The sequence below is a fragment of the Schistocerca nitens genome, chromosome 4 (assembly GCF_023898315.1).
Source record: "Schistocerca nitens isolate TAMUIC-IGC-003100 chromosome 4, iqSchNite1.1, whole genome shotgun sequence".
NCBI lineage: Eukaryota > Metazoa > Arthropoda > Insecta > Orthoptera > Acrididae > Schistocerca > Schistocerca nitens.
The window spans coordinates 109,859,725-109,871,100 of record NC_064617.1 but is presented as its reverse complement, the minus strand read 5'-3'; the positions used below and the strand labels follow the sequence as shown (position 1 = coordinate 109,871,100).

Here is an 11,376-nt window from a genome sequence, read left to right as displayed (position 1 = left end):
AAAGTCAATACCAGGACTGCTTTGTCTGCAGTTGTGGCCATCTTCCCTACTGTCAAAACACTCACGAACGTACAGCATCTGCTTTAAAGTGAAGTTACACTGACAAATTTTGTCTGTACGTGTACGGATTGTTTGGCAAATCCGCGGCTAGACAAGGGGGCATTTGACAAATAAGTTTGCTCGTTTACAGGGACCTTAAGATAATAGACGGCCGGGGCATAGAGTGGAAGGAACAGAAGAGCTATACCGGCATAATGAACGGCTATTGGAGTCAATAAGGAAACGATGATTAAAGTTCTACGGACATCTGCTCAGGATAGATGCAACCCGACTAAGGAAGATTGTTAACATACTGAACAAGAGACCTAAAATAAATGATTGACGGAAATAAGAAAGGATGTCAAGAATACTGGACTATATCAAGAATCTAACTCCAACCGATCTAAGAAATATCACTGATAATAACTTAAAGGGTTTCCAAGATGAGCAGAAGCTGAACAATGGCTGGACAGAGGAAGGTAGGCAGGCGAGCAGAAAAAGAATGCAACGCTTTTGTCCTGCAAAACAGGCTTCCAGATATGCTTTATAGTTGCTTGACGCGGTCTCTAAGGACCAGAACCTAAAGAAAAAACCTTTTATCCAACATTTTCTATCATAGTTAAAACAACATAGCTGTACAGTTCAATCCCTTAATGCGAAATGAAACTTTGTCCTGACTGTGTGAAGACAGGTCTTTGAAACAAGCGCTTTGACCCAGAAATTCTGAAAACTTGCAGTTGGTGAAATGTTCTTGCACGTGTATTTCGTTTTCTAATACTTGTGCCTGACAAATACTATATACCTGGAATATAGCAAAATTAAAAAGGTCTTCCACTGTTATAGTCTCACTGTTCATCTGGCCTTTGGAGACTTGCTTTCGGCGGGTGCAAGGCACTTTTCTTGTGCCAGCTACACCATCGCATGGAGTTTTTCCACGATTGTTGATAAAGAAATGCCACTCTGATTCAAACCCAAAATACTTTTTATGAATTATTATACTACCAGTTTTTCTTTTCGTCTTGTATTCAGCTCCAACACCGGAAACATATTTTTTTTTTTTCAAACTGTTATGGTATCGATAATTTTGATGTAATTTAGTAATGTCCTTTGAAAAGCATAAAGTGCACTTGTGGTATATGAATGCAGTCACAAATAATACATAAAAGGTGCATGATGAGTTTCCGATTAGTACAAGTGTACAACAAAGGGTGAAGTGTAACCTGATGGTTCACCAAATTATAGTTTCGCACTGCATCTTGGTCAATAAACGAGAAATTTTCATCAAAATCTACCAAAATAATACATTCATGTTTGTTTTAATTCTTACATTTTATAAGAGGCCGAATCTGTTTTTGTATAATGAAACTTTGTGGTCATAAGATAAACCAAATTTGGTTGCCTGTAATAAGATTATTAAAACAATCCTTCCGAAAATGAAACAAGACGCCAGTGTTGTGCCATCTGAAGATACCCTATGTTTATGAGAAATTTCATCTAACCTTTTTATTTTATTTCTTTTTATAGTGAATGACGAACTGTATCAGGACGGGGGGAGCTGTCGGAATGAAACAAAGCAAACATTCCACTGTTCATTGAACCAACCCATCGTTTAAAATTATTACTCGAATTTAGTTCATTAGGAAGATTTGCACCTTGAATAATAATATTTATATTCTCAAACACTGGAAAATCCAGGATGGAATGTAATAATATTGTGAAAACGAAAGTTGCTGCTCACCATGTAGCGGGGATGCTGACTAGCAGATAGGCACAACAAAAAGACTGTCACAAATATAGCTTTCAGTCAGTAACGCCTTCGTCAAAATTAGACGACAAACATACTCATGCAAACGCAAATCACACTCACATGACTCCAGTCTCAGGGAACTGTTAGTTGGCCAATGAAATATATTACAAAACTTTTCGATGTGTCCAGATAGGCACTTTTGCAGTGTGGCCTCAATTGCCTGAGACTGCAACCATGTGTGTGTGTGAGTTGCGTTTGCCTGAGAGTGTATGTGTGTGTTTGTCGTCTAATTTTGAAGAAGGCCTTACTGACCGAAAGCTATATTTGTGACAGTCTTTTTGTTGTGCCTGTCTGCGACTCAGCATCTCCGCTATAAGGTGAATAGCAACTTTCCTTTTCACAATATTGTAATATTTATATTCTACTGAATTAATCGCACAGAATAACTTCTTTTAGCACGTACTAGATTACAATTCACGCCTGCAAATTTTGAAAATCTAATGTTCACTTCATTATATTGCTCACGTAATGCAACAAATAATTGTTTTATGTTAATAGAACCAGCCTGTTTCGTACATGATTACAATGAGAACATTCTGGTTGTTTTTCTTAAAAGGTCTTGCTTCCAAGGCATGTATGATTAGATACTAGCTCTAGCACTAGCGCTCCGTCTTCAGGTCACAAGTGACCCATCGGGACCATCCGACCGCCGTGTCATCCTCAAGTGAGAATGCAGACAGAAGGGGCATGTGGTCAGCACACGCTCTCCCGGTCGTTATGATGATTTTCCTTGACCGGAGACACTACTACTCGGTCGAGTTGCTCCTCAGTTGTCATCACGAGGCTGAGTGCACCCCAAAAAATGGCAACAGCGCAAGGCGGCGTGGAAGGTCACCCATTCAAATGCCGTCCACGCCCGACAGTGTTTAACTTCGGTGATCTGACAGGAACAGGTGTATCCATTGCGGCAAAGCCGTTGCCTATATGATTAGATACTCTATTTTCATGAAGTAAATTGTTTTAGTGATAGTGTAAGGAAAATGTTTTTTTCTGAACTTGAGAGAAAAGCCCAAATGAAATTATGGCTTCTTCCCTTTTTTCCCATTTATCTGACTGAACACATCAGACAGTTTTGTAATATCTGTCATTGGCCAACTAACAGGAACAAATGAAATTCGTTTTTTTTTCTTTCTGGTTTTGGCTGATTGTAGAGTAACTTCCACGTATTGCAACACCTTATCATATTCTTTAGTGAATGTTACAAAGTTTAAATCAACAGAAGAGCCAGATTCTTATGACTCTAGACTGACATAAATTATTGGGTTAAGATTTTCTTTTATGACAGCAGCTGTTACGGTTTTCGTAAGCAGTCTTTCGTTTTTCCATGAGTCGTCTCCTTTTCAGAAAGTACTTACTTGTAGTTTCCATTATTTGATTTTCAGGAATGAGTGTAGAATAGCGTTACTCTGTATCTGCTTCTGATGGATCCTGCTGCTGAATTTCTCGAATGAAAACCAACGAAATTGTCTTCAAATTACCTCTTACTTTTTCTGCGTTTCATTGCTATGGGTCAGAGGAAATTCTTACAAAACATAGCTGAAAACTGATACATTGGAATATTTTTTTCTGCTGGAAGTAGACACCACCAATAAATTCTTATCTTCATCAAGGAGTTTAATTACTTCTGAAATAACAGTTGACTTGCTGTACTTAGCTTTATGAGATTCGTTATTAGCTAGTTTACGAACAGAACACTACATTACATTACCTTGCCAAGACAAACAGTAATTAAAGTAACAAAGCCTCAAACAGACTAATTATGACTCCAATGCCTTGTGACGAAACAAAGGCACTGTTCTGTCTAAGTTTGACTATCTTTCTTTGTGTAGAGAACAGGCAATTCCTGGAAGCTAAAAATACATATTGTTTCTTACCAAAAGCAACTGTATCGAGATATTGTAAGCGTTCTAACAAAGTACTTAACTTAATATGTTTAAATACAGTTCAAATTTAAAGCATGTGATCAAAGTTGCTATAAAAATAAGGAGTTAATTTCTCATACTGGTTAAATAAGGTTTCAGCTTTTCCAATATTTTACATCATCTGAAGCGCTGACATCAATTTTTATATTAAAGAAATGAAGTTAGAGACGATAAAAACCTCCTGTATGAGATTTTCACTCTGCAGCGGAGTGTGGCTGATATGAAACTTCCTGGCAGATTCTAACTGTGTGCCGGACCGAGACTCGAACTCGGGACCTTTGCCATTCGCGGACAAGTGCTCAACCAACTGAGCTACCCAAGCACGACTCACGCCCCGTCCTCACAGCTTTACTTCTGCCAGTTCCTCGTCTCCTACCTTCCAAACTTTACAGAAGCTCTCCTGCGAACCTTGCAGAACTAGCACTCCTGAAAGAAAGGATATTGCGGAGACATGGCTTAGCCACAACCTGGGGAAGGTTTCCAGAATGAGATTTTCACTCTGCAGCGGAGTGTGCGCTGATATGAAACTTCCTGGCAGATTAAAACTGTGTGCCGGACCGAGACTCGAACTCGGGACATTTGCCTTTCACGGGCAAGTGCTCTACCAAATGAGCTACCCAAGTACGACTCACGCCCCGTCCTCACAGCTTTACTTCTGCCAGTACCTCGTCTCCTACATTCCAAACTTCTGTAAAGAGCTTCTGTAAAGTTGGAAGGTAGGAGACGAGGTACTGGCAGAAGTAAAGCTGTGAGGACGGAGCGTGAGTCGTGCTTGGGTAGCTCAGTTGGTAGAGCACTTGCCTTCGAAAGGCAAGGGTCCCGAGTTCGAATCTCGGTCTGGCACACACTTTTAATCTGCCAGGAAGTTTCAAAAACCTCCTGTTTTCAAAATATATACACTTTAACTCTCAGAGTGGTTCAGTATATATGTTCACCAACTGTATGAAATATTTTGTCTCACAGAACAGTTAGAAATGCAAATTTATTCACGTTTATGAATATGTAGAACACACATGTCTTGGTACACTACCTCAAAATTTGCATTATTTGAAAACCATTGTGATCTCAAGGAAAATAATTTGCACATGAACTTACACCTCATAAATCAACAGATAAACCACATTTTAGTGAATTGTGATTTTAGCTACCACAGTCATTTTACTAGTAACAAAAATTTCTTGAAAAGTCCACATATGATAGGATTATGCGATGTCTTGCTAACCACAAGATCCTCATCAAAAATCAGTTTGGTTTGTATAAAGACATTGTAACTGAATAGACTGTCTTTTCGCTTGGAAATCAAGTTTTAGAGTCCATTGACAGAAAAATGTCACATGTGAGATTGTTTTATGACTCCTCTCAAGTATTCGATTGTGTAAACAACAAATGTTTATTCAAGCGAGCTGAACATTGTGTCACAAGTTATTGTTCAGAGACGTGGCATGCACCATATTTAAATGTCAGGAAACAGAATGGAATTGTAAACAATGCAAATGCATCACCAGCATTATTTGACTGGGCCACCATGACCTGGGCTTTGAGCGTTGTCTCTTATGTTTCCTTATTTTTGTAAACTATGTTCCTAGCTTTACAAGTAAAAAAGAACGATTCATTCCATTTTCTGGTGACAGAATCATTCCTATTACTAAGCCCCAAAAAACAACCTCACTATGGTTGCATCATTACTTTTGATTAAGTTCTGAATTTATTTGTCTCCCATGGTCAACAAGAAGGGATTTATACCATTTAGCACTATATGAAATACACTATATCACATGACCATAACATTCAGAGATGAAGAAATACCAAAAGCAAATTCTTCCTTATGACTGGGACTGAATATCGATAGCAAGCTCGCCGGCCGCTGTGACCGAGCGGTTCCAGGTGCTTCAGTCTGGGACCTCGCTGCTGCTACAGTCACAGGTTCGAATCCTGCCTCAGGCATGGATGTGTGTGATCTCCTTAGGTTAGTTAGGTTTAAGTAGTTCTAAGTCTAGGGGACTGATGACTTCAGATGTTAAGTCCCATAGTGCTTAGAGCCATTTGAGCCATTTGATAGCTCAATTGAACAGTATGTATTCCCATCTATGTAGAAGAGTTAACTAAGCACCATTAGAGATTCATATGATCCCATCCATTCTTGGTAAAGTGGCAACGAAAGAAGCATATTACGCTGGTATTTCCATTCCTTTGTGACGCATGGCGCTGTATTGTGGGCTAATCAGTCTCAAACAATGAGAATTTTTACTACTTGAAATAGGGTAATCAGACTCATATAGAGAACCCAATGCAGGTTCTCCTACAGGGATCTGTTCAAACAGTTGGGAAATCCCACAGTAACAAGCCAGCAAATTCTCTCATCAATATCTTCCACTGTAGAAGAAATAATACCTGATGCAGATTGAACTGTGTGTATCATGAACGTGACAAGAGATAAAAATTATATACAAAGAGATGGGAAACTTTACTGTACTTCACAAGGAAGTGGGATACACTACTCAAGCATCCATATTAGCAAAGCCCTACCAGCATATGACACATTTGCACAATGTGTTTTACAAAAGTCCTACAAGATACAAGAATTTTATGACATTATGGTATACTTCTTAAGTTATAAAACGTCAGTAATGATGTGTATACCACAGCTTAAAATCTGTGAATTCGATTCATAAATGCATGAACACTCTTACTTACTACTATGTAACAGAAAACTTACACACACAGGTGTTAGAAATATAATTTCTTAATATTTGTGTCACATAATAAATAGTTTGCATAGTGTTCAATAAAGGTTTTTTCATTGCCATTAACATAATATGAGGGCATTAGTAGAACTATGATTTTTATGTTCTAATAATCACCATGATATGCCCGAAGATATGTTTTTATGAGCAAAAATTTACAAAAATATGCAAAATAACATAAAAAGTATGGTCTAACAATATAAAAATGAGGTCAGATTTCTGTTGTAAAATAAATTAGTAAGTCAACTTATGATAATGAATTATTTATTTAAGAATAAAACGTGTATGAGGAGCAAGCTGAATTATGAAATCTGATGTTGCAGTGTGCTTTTTATTAGCAGTATTAGAACATAGTTAACCTATAATGTGTTATGTTTTTGTATATACTCATTTTTACTTCAGTTTATGAGATCTGAGCTGCAATATACAATACAGATCTTATGCAAATTTTCAAAATGAAGGGGATTTACTATTGCCAGCCTACAAAGTTTTGTACTTTGGGAAATTTACTTTTACTTCAGCTGATACAAGAGGAGCATATGTGCAACATTATTTGGATATAGAATTAATGATTAAGAGAGAACTTTTCACCCAACGAATTCATTTTCTAACACATACTCCATTTTATTTGACACTTCTTTTCCCATTTACCACAAACACATATTCACAATACTTTTCCCTTGTTCAGTCTGCTTCATTAGTGGCACTTCTGATTGCTCCAGAGTAGTTACAGCAGTAGGAGTAAATCCAAAACATGATTTTATGTACCAAAGTTTGCCTGAAATTTCAGGATTAGTCATCAGTTCTTGGACTAGTCCAACTTAGGTGGCTGCACTGCTATCGAATGAATTGATAATGCTTAACAACGTTGAAGTTCTGTCAATATTAGCTGCAGGCATCAATCCAGGACCACCATATCGTCAAAATAGGAGATGGTGGTAAGGAAATGTCTGGAGCTAACAACTAAAGAGCTGAAAATCGTGAATTGGCGTTGTAAAGTACCTCTGTGACTCACCCAATAAATTTGCCAACGCCCCTGAATTTACTACGAAACTTTTCTGCAGCTCTGCGGTAAGACAGGAGCTAAGCAGGTCACATGCATCTTTTTATTGTATTGATTTTTAGTGACTCGACAGCTTTCTCAGTATAAGGGGCAGCATTCGTTACAAAGAGTAGCACATTTTCATATTTGACGCCTTTGGGTCGTAAGGTTGCTCATCTCTTGTTCCTTGGCACTTATATTTTCTTTCTAGGTGTTCTTCCCATTTTCTCTTCACGATTTTATCATTTAGATTAAAATTTTTAGTTCTTCTCTAATATGTGATTCGTAGGTCTGTCTTCTACTGTGCAACCTTTAACTCATCTCAGGAATTTCATTTCTTGTGCTTGAATATGGCTTTCTTGCTTTTTACTAACCACTCAGGTCTTGCTTCCCGCAGTAGTGTGGAGACTGCAACTGTTTTGTAGAATTTAATTTCAGTATTTTTCCTCGTTTTGTTTTTAAGGTTTATGTTAATTTTTCCACATACCTGGCTAAATTTAATAAGCTTAATTTCTATATATTTGCTGCTGTCATATGTAACTTCACATCTTAGCTAACTAAGTGATTTACTTGCTCTAAAATCTTTTGTCCTACCGCAGTTTTGATTCTAATGTGTTCTTTCCCCATGAAGGCCGAAGTCTTAGTCTTTTCTGTTGATATCTCCATGTCAAATTTCGAACTTATTTGTTTCGATAAGTAAATTCCTTTCTGATGGTCCTCTGCTTTATCTGTTAGGATCACTGCATCGTCAGCATACATTCAGTTATTTAAAAGAGTCCTCCTGCATACTTATATACCTTTTTGAAATCCTGTTTCCCATGTATTCATTATTCCATGTATGTAAATGTTAATCGAAGTTGGGGAGACAGAGTAACCTTATCTTTCTTCTTTCTTAGTTGGTGTCTCATTAGTCATTTTTCTGTTATCTCGAGTGACAGTCGTCATCTGATGCAAACTTTTTATAGCATTTGTTACATGTTTTGGAAATCCACAAATCTTTATTATCTTTCAAAGTTTCTTTCTATTGGCATTGTCAAAACCTTTTTAAAAGTCGATAAAAGCAATTTGTGTTTCTTTATTATATTATTATCTGTTGTAAAATAAAAACTGCATCTATCATAGTGTGTCCTTTCCTAAAATCCATTTGTTTCTCAGGCATTGCTATTTACATTATGTTTTTAGGTCTTGTGTTTAAAACATTAGCATCTGTCTTATATGCTGAACCAAGTAAACTTATTCCTCTGTAATTACTGCATAGACTTTTATCTCCTTTTTTAAAAACTTGTATCACTTTAGTAATCTTCCAGTCTTTGGGTATACTCCTGCTCTTCCAACATCCATTTAAGAAATGTAACAGATGTATCGTCATTCTTGCTCTTTTTAGCCATTCAGTATTAATTCCAACTCTTCTAGTCGCTTTCTGCTCGTAAGTGATTTTAAGGCAGATTTTATTTTGTGAGACTGTATTTCATCTAACCCCTTGCAACTATTGTTTCAATTTCAGTTTCTTGTGCTGTATCATCACATCATGATCCCTTGTAATTGTTTATCGATTGTTCTTCTTCGATATTTTTTATTTGTATCTTCTCTTTTTCTGTTGTGTTTAAAGTTTTTAGAATCTTATATGCTATTTTATGTCCCTCGTGACCATCATTCTTGATATTAGAAAGAAATCTGTTCCAATGTTCTTAGTTTGTGTTTCTTACTACACATTTAGTAGTATTTCTTCTCTCCTTATAGCACAGTATTTTTATAGTATTTTTCCATTTACTTTACATACCGCTTCTTTTAGGGGCTCTATAATATTTGTTGCTGACGTAGTCCCTCTTCTGGCATCGCAATCAACCATCATAACAATCTGATCAGTAGCACTGTATTTGTTCAGAGCCTTCTGTAATTCTTCACAGAAGGTTCTAGACTTAACCTTTTTTTCCCTTCTTCTGGTGCATATACGCTTACAATGTCTTAAATTGTCTCTTCTCAGTCTTATGAAGGAGTAATGCAACACTTTTGTTTGCTCCTTCATTTTGTTCGACATCACTATAGAACATAATATTACCTCTCAATTTTATTTCCCTTTCTGTGATTACTACAGCATCGTTAATAATGTCTTTTAGTATATTTACTGGTTCCATCTCTTTTTTGGAAATTCCTCTGACATTCCAGGTCACCACTTTGATATATCAATTGATCTATTTTCGATTATCCTTTCTCATAGCTATCTCACTGACCTTTGAGACCACACCATTTCCGAGGCTCCTTGGAGTACTAGGAGTAGTGTGTGTTTTCTGAGAGTTGGTTGCCAACTGTCTGCTCAGTCCCCTGCCTAGGAGGATCAGGATTTTCTTTCTGGAGTATCTCCCTTGGCCTATACATTCGTTATTTAATGACTTCTAAATCACGCCTTTTACTCTCTCCCCTTGATTACATAACGTAGAGTCACTGTACGCCATGCACTTAGCAGAGGTCACATGACTCCTTGAATTCTTCAGGGTCTGATTAAGACATCAAATATCAGTGGACGTTTCTTAGAGTTTTGATTCTGAACAGCAATCGGCAGTGTGAACAGACTCTGGCATGCTTTGCTAACCTTTGAGCATTAGAGACAAAAAGGAAAATGGAAGACACCCTCAGGCCTCAAATCCTAATACCGTTGGGGTCGAAAAAACAAAAGTTGGCCAAGAGAGGCCGATAGAAAAGAAAAAACAGAAGAATCCTGACACAAGTAAGGAAGTAATGTCAGACTTAGCTAAGGGGTTCCACCCACAGACTCCCAAGAAGAGAACACCTAGGGGAAGTACCCATAGGATCTGTCAAACAATTTACTAATGGTTAAAAAATGTACTTTTTCAAAATGTTCACATTTTATTGGAAATTTTCACGTAAGCCGTCATCTTTCAAAGTTCTTACAATGGCATTTGCAAAACGTACTACTGTGGTGTTTTTCTTTATTGTATGATTTGTTGCGTTGTTTTTCTGTTGATCCGGCTGATGTAATCCTTTCTTAGTGTGGAAGCATCGGATGAGAACCGTCTATGTATTTTTCTATGAATTCACGAAATTTTGAATGGTTCAGTTTATATATAGGAAGGAAACCTGTACAAAGTTCTTCACAGAATGGTGAATAAGACTGTCGGTATTAGAAAGTTCGCTGGAGCGTTTTTCCATTTTCAATTCGTTGTGCGCCACGACTGGTATTTTTCTGTTGCCACATGCTGCTGAACGTTAAATGACTTCTCCGCAGTTACTCTTATAGCACAGTTTACGATACAGCATTTTACCGTAAGTCTAAAATACTTTCTCGCTGTATTGGGACACGAACTATGGTAATTTTGCTAGAACACTTTGCTTCGCTTTAGGTTTTTTTTCTGAACTACATTACACACACTTTCGACTTCAACAAAATTAAATAACACAATCAAACACTTGTCCGCAGTCCAGATTCCAGAATGGCGTAAACGACTATCTGCTCATGGAATAACAATAGGCTACACATACTTATTGTTGGATAAAGGTGAGGTCCATATTGTTAATTCCGACAAATTAGGAGATCTGTTGGTATTTGACATTTCCCAGAGTACAAAATGAGATGCGCAATTCTGGGAAACGCAGTGGGGAAAACAGAATTTGCATGAGAGAAGTTGTTTTCTTCTTTGAAAGAATGAAAATATAACGAATATTACCGGTACACTTTACTTACTAAAATATGCTGTCAGAGAAACGGCCATATACGCATAAATATGACAAATTGCATTAATTCATTTAGTTTCTTCTTGACAAGCATTTATATGTATTTAAGAAACATGCCAGTTTTACTGGTAA

General features: G+C 37.1%; 1 non-coding gene across 1 annotated transcript; it reads left to right on the top strand.

Annotated features, from left to right (window-relative positions):
* Positions 1–4,537: 4,537 nt before the first annotated feature.
* Positions 4,538–4,612, top strand: Trnas-cga (transfer RNA serine (anticodon CGA)). The gene has a single exon. It is a non-coding gene; the product is annotated as a tRNA-Ser (tRNA).
* The last annotated feature ends 6,764 nt before the right edge of the window (positions 4,613–11,376 follow it).